At 38.2% G+C, this 17,086-nt stretch overlaps 1 protein-coding gene across 1 annotated transcript in view; it reads left to right on the forward strand.

Annotated features, from left to right (window-relative positions):
* The first annotated feature begins 1,031 nt into the window (after positions 1-1,031).
* Positions 1,032-17,086, forward strand: part of LOC137293698 (alpha-(1,3)-fucosyltransferase C-like) — a 36,110-nt gene continuing 20,055 nt past the window's right edge. Inside the window, exon 1 of the mRNA XM_067824404.1 lies at positions 1,032-1,055. The gene's annotated coding sequence lies outside the window, so the exon portion shown is untranslated. The remainder of the gene's footprint in view (positions 1,056-17,086) is intronic.

Here is a 17,086-nt window from a genome sequence, read left to right on the forward strand (position 1 = left end):
GAGCTATGTCAGGGATGCTTAAGTAAGTTCTTTCTGCATCTTATGTTTTCAATGGTACTGACTACTCGCTCTGCATAGAAGGTTTTGGTTTCTTTCTGGGTAGTATAGATAGTGATGCCCTTACGTTGTAAATACGTACTTACTTTCTTCTTACTACATTCTCCATCCATAGACAGAATCATTTGGACTGATCTTCAGTAACCCAGGCTTGTAAGAAGTCACTAAGGGCCAGTCGGGCTTACTGTCATCGGTTCCCAATTGCATTTATCGATGCTCTTGCAATTGATCACTGGATAGTCTGTTCCAGATTCGATTATTTACAGACCGCCGCCGTATAGCTGGAATATTGCTGAGTGCGGCGTAAAACTAAACTCATTTACTCACTTAACCTGAATGTAAATCAATATGAAAGTTACCTCCTATTTCACACTTGTATTCCGTTTTGACGGACATGAGGTTGGAGTGAGCGAGTTTAGCTTTACGCCGCTTTTAGCAATATTCCGGCAATATTACGGTATGTGAGTCCAGAAATAGGCATCAACCATTGTGAGAAACCAGTGTGTCTTCTGCGAACGTATTACCCACTGGGCTAACCAGCCGCCCCATGAGGTTGGATGGTTAGATTATACTATACGAATGAATTTATTGCAGTAATGAATACCAGATATATATTCTTTCCATCCTCACCTGGTAAGCTGTAACTGGATTTCTTAACAAATGGCTTTGTCACTTAGAATGGACTGACAGCCTTCCAGCCTCGCGACGCAACCTGGATTCAGGCCGTGAAACTCCCGTGCATGTACATAACCGACAGCACACGATTCAGTACTCTGACCTAAGGAAGTTGTATTTGATGAAAAATGTGCCTCGTTGCCTCATTCACTGTCCTGACAGATACATCCATGACAAATTAATCCATTTAAACAGGAAACATGATTACAAACGCTGTGTAAAGTTCCTGTTAGTGGAGTCGTGTTGTGGCTAAATGAGCTGCTAGTGATTAGCAACACAGCACATGTCTTGTGCAACAGCGTGGTGCCGCGTGATTTCTTCTGGTAAGTACAGTAACCTCTGTTCCAGTGACAAATGTTCGCTTCTTTGCAGATCCATCACGCGCGAGAATTTTGACGGTAAATCTGTGTTGCGTTTTATTTGTTTTGAATTGTCCACTCCGAGTTTGAACAATTGAAAAAGGCAATGTTTCTACTTGCAGCATGTTATTTATGCGAGACAGGCCGTGTCTTGCACGCCGTTTAGTCCAGTTTATTCAGAAACTCCAAAGATTTTAGTTGCTGAAGATTTTGCGAGCTATAAATCTGTTTGTTGCAGGTCGCGGTAGTCGTCGTCATTGCCTGCTGTTGGTTTCGGTAGTCGTTTCTTGCTTCTCCTTCTCGTTTACTGTCGTATATATGTCCTGAATATAACAGTGATCGCGATAGGTTTTGTACGTGTGCGTGCAGAAATAATATTATAAATATGTAGTCCAAATCTTTCGCGAGTGAAATTTTCAGTACAATCCTGAATCATGTTAAAATGCATTGTTTGTCTATATGTTGCGGTTTTAAGGTAGTTTTTAAATTACGTAGATCAGAATGTATGCGAACAAAACACGCGCGCAAAATATTTTACCTGGTTTTGTTAATTTTGTTTTGCGTGAAAAATGGTGAGTTACCGCCAACACTGATATATATAGTGTTGTTATACACACACACACACACACACACACACACACACACACACGCACACATATGTACTGTCGTTTATGTATACCTGTATATATATCTATATAATAGTGTGTGTGTGTGCGTGTGTGTGTGTGTGTGAGAGAGAGAGAGAGAGAGAGAGTATGTGTAATCTGTCTGAAAGGTCGTAAAGTTATGTTAGGTTTTGCTGCACTGGTGGAATTTGGGGGGTAGTGGGGGTCAAGGGGTGTTGACCCTACCCCTGGATACACCTGCAGATACGATATGTAAATGATTTCGTCCCACGCAGCGTTAGTTTAGATGCAAATATGGTTTTGTTTTGAAAGTCGACCGACAAGACTGTTATGCAACGAAATGACGATGGTTGGAGAGAACCAAGGTAATCGTTAACTCAAACATTAGGGGACAGTTAAGGGCACCTGGGAGACAGGCGGGGAAAGCCACATTTTCAAAATGACCATTGCCGGGAAGGAGACATTTCAGTTAGATGGTTGCAGCCGGTAAAGTCACATTTATTAAGTAATGGATTACCGCAACCGGTAAAACAGTGTGGCCTCTTTAATTGACAATGAATCAATCTTGTCAATCTTACACATGTAAGTGACTTCTTGCACTGCACAAAATGACTGTATTACCCAAATTTACTAATGTTAGAAAATGTACGTGTCATCCGGCAGCCATAAGAACAACGTTCGAAATCTACGTATCACTTGGCTTTCAGATTTACATACATATAAAGCGCTGTTAAAATAAACGAACAATCAACTCTGCATTTACATGTATTTCACAGGTGTGTAAATCTGGCCATTGTTGTCATTTGGTTTCCAGCATGTGTAACTTTTGTAAATGTAGTGATTGTAGAACATGCATTTTAATACATTTGAAATCTTGTATGACCAGGGTTAGGTTTGTCACATAGTACACGTGTAAATGGTTGGTAGTGGGTAAATAGTTTATAACAAGATTGACACTGCTTTGGCATATATTTCAATGGTTCTGTAATATAACTGTCACATCGGGTTCGTTAGCGCGTCCGACTATGTCATAATGTAGTCAGATAATTAGGAACATATGGTGAAGTGATACTCATGATTGAACACCGCTGTAAACGTCGGTACCTTCCTTTACATACACGTCTGTTTAAAAGGTTAAAATATTGGGTGTATTGGCTAGAGCGATATGTATGGTACAGAGCGTGTGTGTGCTGGTGTGTTGGGGAGAGGGTGTGGGATGGGGTAGGCCAAGGGTGGGTGGTGGCGATATGTCGGTGTTAGGAGACTTATAAAGCTTTCTGATCAGTAGGTTATATCGTTTATACTTTCTGCTAATGGAAATTGCATTACAGTTTGGATAACCGACCTTTGGTACACTTCTTATATGTGAGGAGACACTGCTTATGTGCTTATCATCATGTGTTATTGTTCTATATAATATACCTTTTAGTGTATAATTTGTGCTAATTATAGAAACAAAACATGTTGTAATATAATAAAATAATATATAATAATAAAATTGTTATTGAGTATTGGTTTGTTAAATACGGTAACAAGTTTGAATCACTAAGCATGTTTTGACAACATAACCGGGAGAGCATCATTCCATGTTCACGCAACCGTAACTATTGCCGGGAGAACCACATAACTTGAGGTTATCTGTTTCGGAAATCTGGCTCTCCCGGGCTCTAACCCCTACCTCTGTCGATATGTGACCAGGCATGGGTGGGTTATTATGTCTTATTGATAACATCACATTGACATTTGAAGCAGTGTTACTTGCCACACTTGACCTGCTTGACTACACATACACTTGGCAGTGCACGACACCTCGACATAAAGGGGTTATGCCGGTCCTGCTAATGCTTATGTGCGTTGCCATGGCCACCACACGTACCCGGGCGTTTGTCGACCAAGCCCAATATAAAGACATCAATCATCTGCAAACACAATAATTGATGTTTTCTTCTGTGGGAGGTTGCAGTGACATTATGAGGAATATAGAGGTGATGGCACCGTTAGAAAAACGGACATTATGCCATCGATCGATATATGAAACCAAGCTGTACGTTCCAGAACCTGTTCTTCCACTCAGACCATTAGACATGCAAACATCTCTTTCAATTACCAGCTTGAGGAATAAAGGTTGCAAAAAGTGAAGGGTCTCCGGCAGCTCTTAGATTGGTCGCTGATTTGATGTTTGGCCTTAATAAGTGATGTTGTCAGGTGCTAGTATTAAATAGTAAAAAGTAACGACAAAACCTTCAGTATCGGTCAGAAATCTCTACTTGTATCGGTGTGCGAAATAATTTCCAAATTTTTCTAGCCAGTCTGGCTAGCTATGCATGAAAGATACATGTACTTGCTCACAAAATAAATCACTAGCCCGAAATTTGAATGTAAACAAGGGTTTCATAATTTAGTTGCCAATATGATGAACGCTCGCATCAGGCCATAATCTTAAACGATGTAAAAATGTATTATAACTTTACAATTTTTTTTCATTATTTTTATTTAGTTCAGTGGACCTATTGCAAGAGAGTGTAGGCATACATTAAAGTCATGACGGTGTTGACATAGTAGATTTGCGTAAGAAGTAGGTAGCACCTGGTACACTTATACACAAAAGTACAATCAAGCTTTCATTTCAGTGGAGCATTTAAAACGAGTATAAGTGTACGTTGATGGCGCAACAATGTTGGCATAGTGTACTAGCAAAACAAGTAGGTAATGGCTAATATACTCATACAGAAAGTACAATAAGACATGCATTTCCGAGGAGCATTTATACAAGAGTACAAGTGTGCGTTAATGGCATGAGGTAGGAAATGCCTAATATATTCGTACAGAAAGTACAATGAGGCATACATTTCCGAGGAGCATTTACAAAAGAGTACAAGTGTGCGTTAATGGCATGAGGTAGGAAATGCCAAATATACTCATACAGAAAAGTACAAACAAGGCTTTCCTTCCAATGATAACTGAATAAGTTGTCGTAAGTGGTATATTTACAAAATGACCCCAAGAAAATTCACTAGCCAGTCGGGGCAGCGACCATGGAAATTTACTGGCCCGCCTGGAAGTTTACTAGCCACGAGCCACGGGCCTGTGGTTATTTCTCACTCCGGCTTGTAGATTTCTAAGTAAAGCAAGATTTATTGATGTCAACTTCTTTATTGTGAATAACACGACGTTTCGTATGTATGTTTGGTCCTACATTAGGTCTCCTTCGCATGCATTCCACTTCTAACATTTGCCCTTCAAACATTTTTATATTTCTGACAGTGTCATAAGTATGTCTTTGTTTGATGCTGCATTCAAACATTCAATAGTATTAGAGATGAACTACACGGTCTGTGAACAATGGAGTCTGGAACAGACAATCCTGTGCCCCACATTAAGGAGCAGTATTACATCTGACTACTTTTAAACTAGGTTCCAGTTGACCCTAGTCTGTCGTACAGACCCCGAAGCAAATATATTCAAGAAAGCCCACGCAAGTCTAGAAAATATGGCAAGTTTAGTTTTCGTTGTCTGAAAATGAAGAAGAATAGTCTCAGGGCTCCATTTCATTTTATTATTTTTTAAAACTTTTGCAGTAAAATATGTTTATTTCAGAAACTAGCTGTGAGTCTAGTTCACCCCCTCCCCCACCTCCATCATTTCAAAAATAAAATAGAGGAAAATGAAATAAAACAAATCTAATGAGTGAGTGAGTTTACTTTTACGCCGCACTAAGCAATATTCCAGCTATATGGCTGCGGTCTGTAAATAATCGAGTCCGGACCAGACAATCCAGTGATCAACAACATGAGCACCAAGAACGCGATCTGCGAAATTGGGAACTGATGACATGTGTCAACCAACTCAGCGAGTCTGACCACCCGATCCCGTTAGTCGCCTCTTACGACAAGCACAGTCACCTTTTATGACAAGCATGGGTTGCTGAAGGTCTATTATTCCACGGGACTGTAATGAATAAATAAGCTTCTAACTTCCTGCTTAAATATTTGTGTACGTATACAGACTTGGTATCGTCGCAATATGGCAGAAATGATGGTGATGCAACGTATACGACATATAACGTATCATTCAACGGAACTCAACTCGAGAACAATGATGTAAATATGTATATTCAGTCCTGATGACTATGCCCCCAATGGCGGCATGTCTTTGTTAAGTTTTCTTGCATTTCTCAAGCTCATGCCGGTCGATTGGAATTCTGGTTGATTAATGTTTGCTTCCTTCATCAAAGAAAAGGATTTCACCTTGGTTACATTACGTGACATTAAGTTCATCGGTATATGTGTGTGATATTCAATAACTCGATTTTATAGAGTGAGTGCGTGAGTTGAGGTTTACGATAGCAATATTGCAGCTATATTGCGGGGGGTCTGTAAATGATCGAAACTGGACCACACAACCGAGTCAGCGTGTCTGTTCGTCGCCCCTTACGGCAAGCTTGGGTTACTTAGTGAAAACCGACGCCATATAGTTCGAATTTTGCTGAGTGCATCATAAAACTAAACTCACTCTCTACTTAACAGAATGTAGAAACTCTACCAAAATGCTTTATCATTACGCGTTTTGCACATTGTCCAAAACGATTGCTTATGTTCAAACAACCCGTCCATCTGTATTATATTTTGGGGTATGAGATTTGCATGTAACTTCCCCGATCCTTGTTCTGAACCATCCTTGTAGATTTGACTAATATATTTAAGAACTTATACATGTACAATCTTCAGAAATATTATTCACTTTATTTGATAACAACATGATTGAATCAGTGTTTATTCCACGTATTCACGTATGCACGAGTAGCAGTCAGTGACTGGAACCATGTGAATCCTCAGGATGTCGTGTCCCTACCGAATTTCAAATTGCAAACCAAGTCATATTTCTGCTTGTGGGATATTGCTCCCCACAACAACTTAATAACAATACAGTTTGGACAGCGATAGACTTCATGCACCAGTGCATGCTCAAAGCACCGCTATGCAATCTCAGCCCCATCCATGGCTTGTACATTTACCATCAGCTCTACGATCCATCACTTTGTCTAAACCGGATTTTTCATCAGTCCCAGTGAGTGCCGGTTTAGACAGCTTCCTCTGTATTATAAGACTGCTGGCTCATCAGAAATGTCATCAACAAGGCGGTCATTATTGATAGTTTCAGTGCAACACCCAATGCAGTTATTAGAGCAGAATATCCAGTGACTCAATGATCAGTCATCAATCTTTATCCGTATTTTAGGCGCCCATTGTATTATAAGGTATACAGTCACATTCACATCACCAAAGTTGTATTAAGACGATCTTAAGCTAAGTATTATTAACAAATATATAGATGTTAGACGTAATACATTTTCATCAGGTGTGTTGAATATTTGTTGCAATGTTAATCTAGCTTTGCTATATATTTTGATGGACAAAAAGTATTCATTACGGAGCAGAACATATCTATCACAGTGCAAAAATATTTGTTGCAATGTTAATCTAGCTTTGCAATATTTTTTGCTGGACAAAGGGTATTGATTAGAGCAGAACATATCTATCGTAGTACAAACAAATCGATTCTGTGTTGGATTTATTACTGATTTTGTTTTTACGTTGTTGGTTATCCCTGATATACGAGATACACGAAATTTACACATCGATCTAACAAAGTTTCTAACTATTCTATTTGTATTACATTACTGGTGTGATAAGTACATTCATGAGTCAAAATTCTGATATCAATCAGACGTCTTTTAAATGTGGATATAAAGATAGTGGCACCCCCAACATCTTGCATAATCCATGCATAGCTAAAGCCACTTGTGAATAACATATCACGAACGTGAGAAACACAGTTAATGTTACCATGTTCGTCATGCAATTTAAGCATTTCATAACAGTGTAATTGTACCGTGAAACATTCTTTCTTAATAACTTAACCCACTATTTTATAACTTTTATCTATATTGTTATGAATAAACAGTATCGTCCGGTTTCTCCAAGAATAGCTTTGTTTGCAGCATATTTACCCACTCCTAGAAATCTTTTGACAAGGCTTGTTTGCACTTTTCTATAAGTTCGTGGTATTTTCTGAGACGTTCTTGTGAGAACAGGAGATATTTTAGAATCACATGTTTTAAGGCAGTTTGAAAATCAATATATTTGTTGCTATGTAACAATAATAACACTGGTCCCATTGCTTTACGTGCTTGCAAGTTTCACATGCTTTTTTCCATAATAATCTTCAGGAAAACACAATACCAAGGTACTTGTAATAAGTCACAGTTTCAAGATTTATATTATCATAAGTCCATTTTTCATGCTTGGAAAGTATACGTGTATTTCTGAAGATAATGATTTTGTATTTGTCTGTGTTTACATTTAGTCCCCATATCGAACAATACTCAAATAAGACATCTAATTGTCTTTGCAGACCAACAGTGGAGAAAAAAAAAAAAGAAACACTAAGTTGTCAATACTTTGTTTAACAGATATACCATAATTGCAGGCTTTATACATTTAGTGCACAAATTGATAAAGAATGTAAATAATACAGGACTTAAAACACAACCTTGTTTAACTCCAGCTGATGTACTGAACGATGGTGTCTTATGATTACCTACTTTGACCGCTGTTCTTACGGAAGAATACATGTTTCTTAAGACATAGATTTTACCATGGCATCCATTTTTAACAAGGAGATATCATAATTTTCGAGATAAGCTTGAGATTCAGCAACATTAGTCCATTAATATCTAACCAGATTCTTAAACAGTTTTCTATAATTGATGTAAAAATCTTACCACAGCAGTTCAAGAGAGATATGCCTGTAGTTGTTTGGGTTATTTCTTGGCCCTGATTTAAATAACGGGATTATCATTCCAGTATTCCAGCTTTCTGGAAATACGCCACTATCCAAGACTTTACTGAACAATAAGAGTAGAAAAGGTAAAAAATATGAACTACCCAACTTTAAAATTTCAGATGGTATACCATCATCACCAGTCTATTTGGAAATTATCACAAAATTCACAAGTGTGGTTATCAACAAAGCTACACACTTCATCATCGAACCTGTTATTTTCGGGGTTTTCTTTGGGTTCACTGGATCGGAAAAGCAGGAGAACCATACACCTGGTGTGATGTTACTCGTTCCTTTCTCTGATAACAAGCGACGTTACACTGTTCTCCAGAAGAGTCTACAATCACCTTGAGAGGTGGCATTTGAGATCTCATCTGCTAGTATTTTATCGTATTAGGGTTTCCTCAGCTTGCGGTAACGTTTAAAGTTTGCTTTAGCTTGCAAATAATTTGTTACGTTATTTTTGCAATGATACTTTCAAAGTTTAGTGAGATATTTCTCTGATTTCAGAAAGTTGCACTCATTGTCAAACCATGGTGGTTGGTTACTACTTTTTTCTTTAAAATTGCTTGAATTACAGCACACATTAGAGCAGAGTTGTTGGAAAATATCTGCTAGTTTGGAAACAGCGACATTAACATCAATGTCTAGGGATGAAACAAATTCCTCCTTACATGTATCAATAATATTATCAGAGACCACCGCCTGAAGGTGTTCATAGCTAGTATCATTCATTCTAAAGCGAGGTACTTGTACCATCGGCATGTCATTATGGACATTTTCACATTGTTGTGTAGGGAAAGTATTAGTAAAGGTACATACATGTGGTAGGTGATCTGAGTCTGTCCTTGTGAGGACTGACATAGTCTCCATATTAGGCAATAAACAAGTACTGATGACAAAGTAGTCTACTACACTGGTTCCAGTGTTAGAAATAAATGTCCAGTTAGCAGGAGTATTACTGGTGGCACGCCCATTGACGATACGCATATTCATGGTTTTACAAAGAGTGAGCATCTCAAAACCATGCTTATTCACAACTGTGTCACGGGAAAGTCTCGGTTTTACTTAGCCGTCGTCAGGATACAAGTCATTATCTACAGGTATGTAATTAGCATTATCGTGAAAAATAAAGTCATCGTCAGTTGCTGTTCTCGCATTAAAGTCCCCATTATAATGAATGTTGAATTCAAACCAAATTCTTTTTTCAGTTGGTGAAGCTTGTTCTCCACCAAGTCGATCCCACTATCGTCTAGACCATGGTACTCCTGTGTCCTAGCCGGGTGTGAGTGAGTGAGTTTGGTTTTACGCCGCTTTTAGCAACATTCCAGCGATATCACGGCGGGGGACACCAGAAAATGGGCCTCACTCGTTGTACCCATGAGGGGAATCGAACCCGGATCTTCAGCGTGACAAGCGAACGCTTTAACCACCAGACTACCTCACCCTCCCCGTGAAATCCTCTGAGATGCGAAAGTTTGGATCATCTTTCAGGAGCGATTTTCCAGCTTTAAGGATCTTACTTTTATCCTTGTAAGAGGCAAACTTTACAATGATAGGGCGATTTGCTGTTTCGGCTTCCAGTCGATGTGCCCAGTCAGTCGATTCAGAGTTTTCTACTTTAAGGGTATCGCGAAGGAAGTTTCTCAGTTCGGCTTCACTATCCTCCCGCGATTCCGCACTTTGGTCAGTGAGTCCATGAAATATCAGATTTGATCTACGTGACTGTGCCTCGATCTTGTCATTTTTAATTTCTAAATCAAACAGTTTGTGTTTCAAGTCCTCATTTTCTGCCTTAAGGTCAACTAATTTATCTCCTCTTAAGCTATTGAAAACTTATCTTCTAAACATCCACTATTAATTGAAATTATTGAGTTATGTAATGATCTTGCTACTGGCCAGTGTGACATCACTTCTGATACCATATTCAGATTATAAAGTGGGACATCCAAGCAGGTATCACTAAATTTCAAGCTATAAAACCCTATATTGGTTACAACTACTTGGCTTGTCGGTCCAGATTTGAGGAGGTCGTTATGCGACGATGTCGCATTGGCCATACTAGATACACTCATGAATATTTACTTAAATGTGAGGATCCTCCGTTTTGTATCCCTTGTGATGAAGGAATCACGGTCAAGCATGTCTTGTTTGACTGTATTGATTTTGCTATCACAAAGGATAAATATTTTAATGCCAAAACAATGAAGGATCTTTTTAATGTTAATTACCATTTAATCATTGATTTTTAAAGGAAATAGAACTGTTAGATAAATTTTGAATAATATGTTTTGTAAATAGAAAGTTAATATTTAAAACATGGTGGTATGAATTGACAACCGCGATTGTTCGTGGCTGTGCCCTCAAAGGGCGTTAGAGTAGCGTAAAAGTATTGTCCCAGTGAGAGGCTACGTAAGTCCCAAAACTTTCAAAGTGAAATTTAAACTTACCAATATTTTAAACGTAGTATTTTTGTCATTGTAAATTTCGGCTACATTTTGTTACATTCGCCAACGGCTGAGGAGATGGTGTAAATCCAGCTAGGGTCCATGCAGGTAGCAAAAGTAATGTAGGTCCCCTTGGTCCCTAGTATGGTGATCTATCTTCGGTTGTTGGTGATCTGCATCCTATTTTTATATTATGTCTTGTCCTTGCTGTTAGTTTTAACTTCATATGCTAGTTATAAATTCTCTAGTTATTTAACCGTACTTTGAAGAGGGTTTTTATGATATATACATATTCTTCATAATCATGTTTGTTCTCGTCACGATATGGCTGAAATATTGCCGATGTGACGTTAAATTAGAACTCACTCACTAATTTATCTCCAAAGTCTTTAAAAATCAATCAAACTTTAAGTTCATAGATGATATCTCATCCTGAATTGTTTTCAACGGCTTTGCAATGGCAGCCATATTAGTCAGGTCGGACTGTACTTGTTCACTCCCACCCGTAAACATTCGCCCGCCACGTTTTTTGTTGACAATCTTGTTTGTACTCCGTTCTTACTGAAGTCACTATTATAGTACCGACCACCAGTTCTGGGTCCAGGATTGCTTCCAGTGCCACCCCAAAAGACAATAAGCACACACAAGCACACAAACAATTTCGCACCCATCTTGATACCCAGCGGTCGCGTAATAACGGGGGTCTTCCAGGTACATCTTTGACAAAACGTTCCAGTTTTGGCCCTCCAAACATCAGTTGAAACTCCCATGTTACCCACTCATATATCTGTCACGTCCTGACGCCAAATGTGAGGCAGTATGTTCCCTAGTTCTTGACTTATACCAATTTTGTCACGGACACAACACAGACAGCTGTCAACACTGCTGGTCACATGACATATCCAGTCAGTCAGTGCATCTGAGAACTGCTTCACAAGCTTTCTATTTGTTGTAAATGCTCTACCCAGGGTAGATCAATAGATTCCACTTTACAGCCCGAGTGGCGAACGGCACAATCCACCCAGGCATAGCTAGACAGCTGGTGCCCGAACCCTTGGACAAGATGAGATGGAGTGAATGAACTGCAGGTTTCCTGGCGATGTCGACTACTGACAACGGTATGTAAGCTTTAAGCTGACTTAAAGGTGGCCATAGATAAGATACATAATTATTTTTATAGTCTCACCTCATTTGGTACATTTTAAAAGCATACTGCATATCAATAAGCATGCGTGTTACATAAATACCATGATACCCACCCACCCCTCATCTGGCGTTATGAGAGACTATTTAAGCACAAAATATACATATATACACAATGTACAGAAATAAAAACCAAAACAGTTAGCTGTATAAAATATTACTACGGATATGTAAAATTTGGCACTTAAAAAAGCACATTCATTATTAGATAAAATAAACCCGATGTTATCGCAAACGTTAGCTGAACTGACTTAAAGGTGACCATAGTAAATGTTTCGTTGGTGGACGTAAATGTACAGTGTAGTCGGAGTTTGTAGCCGCCATTTCCTACCTGACTTCCAGGTCGCTGTGCAGCCAGGTAAACATTTGGTTTGTAGTAGAGTGGGACATGTGCTTGCGTAATTGAAGGTCATCATGATGCAGGTGTATCTACGGGGCGGGAACGGGTACAACTTTTCAGGTCATTTTACTATTTTTAGGCATTCAATTCTTTTTCGGCCTGTCTCCCGTTTCCCAAAGCATATAAACTCATTCACCCCCGTCCAAACAGATGAGACGTGATCTAACGATCTGATGGACAGTAAGCCAAGTAGTGACATACAGCTGGGACAACGTTCTTTAGATGTAATCAGCATGCCGTTAGAAGTGATTGCATGCTCCTAACAGAACAATCAATAAACTGACACAAACATACATAATGCAATACCAAGCTCTCTGTAACCGTGAAAACACGTGCCACTCACGCGTGACGAAGCTCAATCCCTCGCGACAATGCAATTTGTGTAATTCCGGGACAAGCCGAAACTTCTTGGTCCCATTTTCTTCCAATATATGAATATTTACATCCGTTCCTTCAAGTGCCTTATATTTTGTTGTTTTCCCAACAGCACTGGACAGATCTGGAATATTTAGTGTTGATGATCACTGTAACTGAACATTTAATTATTATTCGTGTCTAAAATAACGTATTACTCAGGATTTCTTCAACAGTTTATGTTTTTCTGTTATTCCATTTGAGCTACAGCTGTCAATACATAAATGAAATAGTGAATAGATGAATGATTGAAATCGTGAAACAATGAATAAAGGTATGGTTTATATAGAGAATCTCTCGCAAGACTGCTGATATCAATTATATGAACACAAGTTGATAAAATTACAAATATCAGATGATACTTTAGCTTTTATCAACGAGTGTTGATATATTTGAAATCAGAAGACACAAATGATGAGATTCTGTTTATCATTCAAAATCAGCATTGTCAGAGCATTTTACAAAATCTAGTGTCAAAACGATATCAGAGTATAAATCATGATGCAAGAAATAACTGAATGATTGAAACAGTGAAACAAGGAATAACTGAATGAGTAATATCATGAACTAAGGAAAAATGAATGATTGACATCATAAAACACGGAATACATGAATGATTGATATCGTGAAATAGCTAGGGAATTAATGTACTATTAAACACACAACAAACAAGTGCTCATGGTATAGTTTGAATTGTGCAGTCGACTCGGCTTTTAGCAGAAATATTCTTAATGTGAAACGGGTTTTGTCGCTTTTATTTGGACATCTTATTTGTCAATTCAATCCAGTATTGTACTGGTTTCAAAAATAGCCAGTGGTATGATCCATATTCTCCAAGATAAGATAAACATTGCGGCTATATATGGTGATTGCAAATCCTTTTATAGTACAGTTAAACGAGCTTTGAACCTCAGGAGCAATCAAGGTGATGATATTACACCTGGAGAATGGTTTTCTAATTTTAAAGAACAACTAAATCCTGATTTGGAACGAGCTGAAACAGAATTTGATCACACAGCTAGACAGTTTACACAGAACCATTCTCGTGAGTCTTGTACCTCTGATCCCTTGACTAATGATATACTGAGTAAAAATATTACTGAGGAAGAAATAAGGAAAGCAATTAAAAATCTTAAGAAAGGAAAGCCCCTCAGAAGACGGCATGCCTACGGAATTTTATAAGATTTCATCAGAAACCTTTATTCCATATTCAGCCCCACTTTGTAACAGTATATTTGACACTGGTGCATTCCCTGAATGAGTGAGTGAGTTGAGTTTTACGCCACAGTCAGCAATATTCCAGCTATATGGCGGTGGTTTGTAAATAATCGAGTCTGGACCAGACAATCCTGTTAGTGGCCTCTTACGACCAGTATAGTCGCCTTTTATGGTAAGCGTGGGTTGCTGAATGCCTATTCTACCCCGAACCTTCACGGGTCGTATTCACTGAAGCATGGAATCAGACTATTATTCTCCATTTATATAAGTCTAGACCAGGAAGCAACCCTTTTAATTACAGAGGCGTTTCACTACTGGGCAGTACTGGGAAACGTTTTACATCGATTCTCGAACGGCATTTAAAGATGTGGAAAAATATAAATAATTTTAATTACCGAATTGCGCTACAGTTGATAACATTTGTATTTTGCAGGCATTATGTGCAAAATATTTGTCCAAACCGAAAGGTCGTTCTTACTGTGCTTTTGTAGACTTCAGGAAATCACTTGATTGTCAAGCAAAGGCTGTCATGGCTAAATGTTACGGATTGTGGAATGTATGTAAAAGCTGTTAAAGCTTCTGTCAAGATTGGAACTTGCCAAACAGTCATTTTCTACCTCCAGTGGTGTTCGTCAAGGCTGTATCCTCAGCCCTATTCTTTTCATCTTCTTTATAAATGAATTTGAATATGAATTGTATGAAAAATGTTCCCAAGGTATATTTGTATCTCAGGATACAATAGGGAAGCGGTGAGCGAGCTGGGTAAAGCGCCAGGCTACTGATCCAGCGAGGGTGACGTGTGGGATCGAGCCCACCTGTGACCACAACCCCTTTTCACAGAATGTAATAGCTTCGATGGTAAAGTTGCACCTATTTTGTTGTAACAACGGGTCTTAAATATCATGACTGTATTGAAAGGGTACAAACATCCCATTTAAAACGATCACTGTACGTTGGGAAATACGCATCGAAAAAGTCTAAATTTGTCGTAACAATATGCTTGTTTTAAGTAGACATAGAGCTGTTAAGTTCTGGATCAATTGATTAAATTGGTCTGAATGGGTGTAACCAGATACACACATCAATGTTATAGAATGCTGAAAGATCTGGATGACAGAGGTAAAAGGACCTGGGTTTCTGATATCCGTCTGTTACTCTTTGAATGTGGGTATTCACATTTATGGCTGTGTCAAAATGGCAGAGATGAAAAACTGTTTTTGTATCTGTTCAAGCAAAGATTAGTGGATATTTAGTGTCCACAATTGGCAAGGCAATGTAAAATCTTCATATTTTTCTTTTGAGTAATTATAGTATTGTAAAATTAGGATTTTACCCTGAAGCGTATGTTACATACCTGTTTCATGGTAAGATGTCACTGAAGGTATTTTGTAAATTCCGAATGTCTCTAAATAACTTGAATGTGAATACAACCTTACGAAGTAAGGATGCTAAAAGACAGAACACTTTATCTAACTACTGTAACAGCGGACATGTCCAGGATGAATTTCATATCTTACTACAATATCGAAAATTTGATGATTTGAGCTTAAAGTTTTTAATATTTCTCTATTCCATGTATATATGTAAATCTCTAATGATAAATATGTTGAATTCACTCAATAGACATAAATAGAAGCAATAGCAAAATTTCTGAAATATGTATTCTCCAAAAATGGCTGAAACAGTGTTTGAATATAGCTTTTCTATTTTCTTATCAAAAGTGTTGCAACAACAATTGTAATATGGGCCAGTTTGCCAAAATTATTCAATAGAATCTGTATGTCTGTCGATTAGATGTACTAGGTTTCACACCAGTGAATCGTTTTCAGGCTTATAAATATATTTTTATAACATCAAACATTTCTAATGCTTAATTATACTTATTGATCTAATTTCTAATCTCTTATCTAATCTAATCCATGCAACAATTTGAAACTTGGACTTATTTGTGTATAAACAAACTTAAATAGTGAGTTATTGCATACATTTCTTTCATTTCATATTTCAAGAATAGTACTCAAGGTAAAGTACAAGCCACATGTGGAAAGTTTAAAAATCTTGCCCTATTCAGCTTATTTACAACCTTTTAACGTGAGAAAGGGGCGAGGGGAGTGCTTATAGCATCTATTCGTGACGCCCAAGGCCCGGGTTCGATTCCCCATATGGGTATTATACGTCCATTTCTGGTGCCTCCGCCACGGTATTGCCGGGGAATATAGCGCCGTGAAACCAAACTCACTCACCCACTCACTTTAAGGTGTAGAGTGCTTTCACTTACAAAGAACAGGTCATTACTGTCATCGCGGGCTGTGAGTAAAGTTTTAAATTGACTAATACAGTTCTAATACTGATGTTATTGTGCCTGTCAAGAGTCGTCCCCAGGGTTTTAACAGTTGATCTAAAATCTTTTGCATCCTAAACATTTTCTCAAACAATTCCCGTATCATTTCATGATATTGAACTCTCTCTTTTTACGAGTTTCGTTATAGAAAACGTTCCAATGAATTCAAGGCATATTCCCTTCTAAATGCATTCAAACATCTATAGCCTTTTACCATAATTCACACCGAGTACCATATCACTGAGGCTATGATTTGTTTATGAAAACCTCTCATATCATATCTGATGCAGCAAAACACAAGGTGTGAATGAGTGAGTGAGTTAGGTTTTACGCCACACTCAGCAACATTCCTGCTATATGGCGACGGTCTGTATCTTTCATGTGTCAGTGTCTTTCGTGTGATATTAGAGCTTCGTCGTTTTCTTCATGTTATCCATTAAATTCTGTTGCTGAATAAAACATCTAGTGTTACGGTCTGTAAATAATCGAGACAGGTCCAGACA

Source organism: Haliotis asinina, chromosome 1 (assembly GCF_037392515.1).
Source record: "Haliotis asinina isolate JCU_RB_2024 chromosome 1, JCU_Hal_asi_v2, whole genome shotgun sequence".
Taxonomy (NCBI): Eukaryota; Metazoa; Mollusca; class Gastropoda; order Lepetellida; family Haliotidae; genus Haliotis; species Haliotis asinina.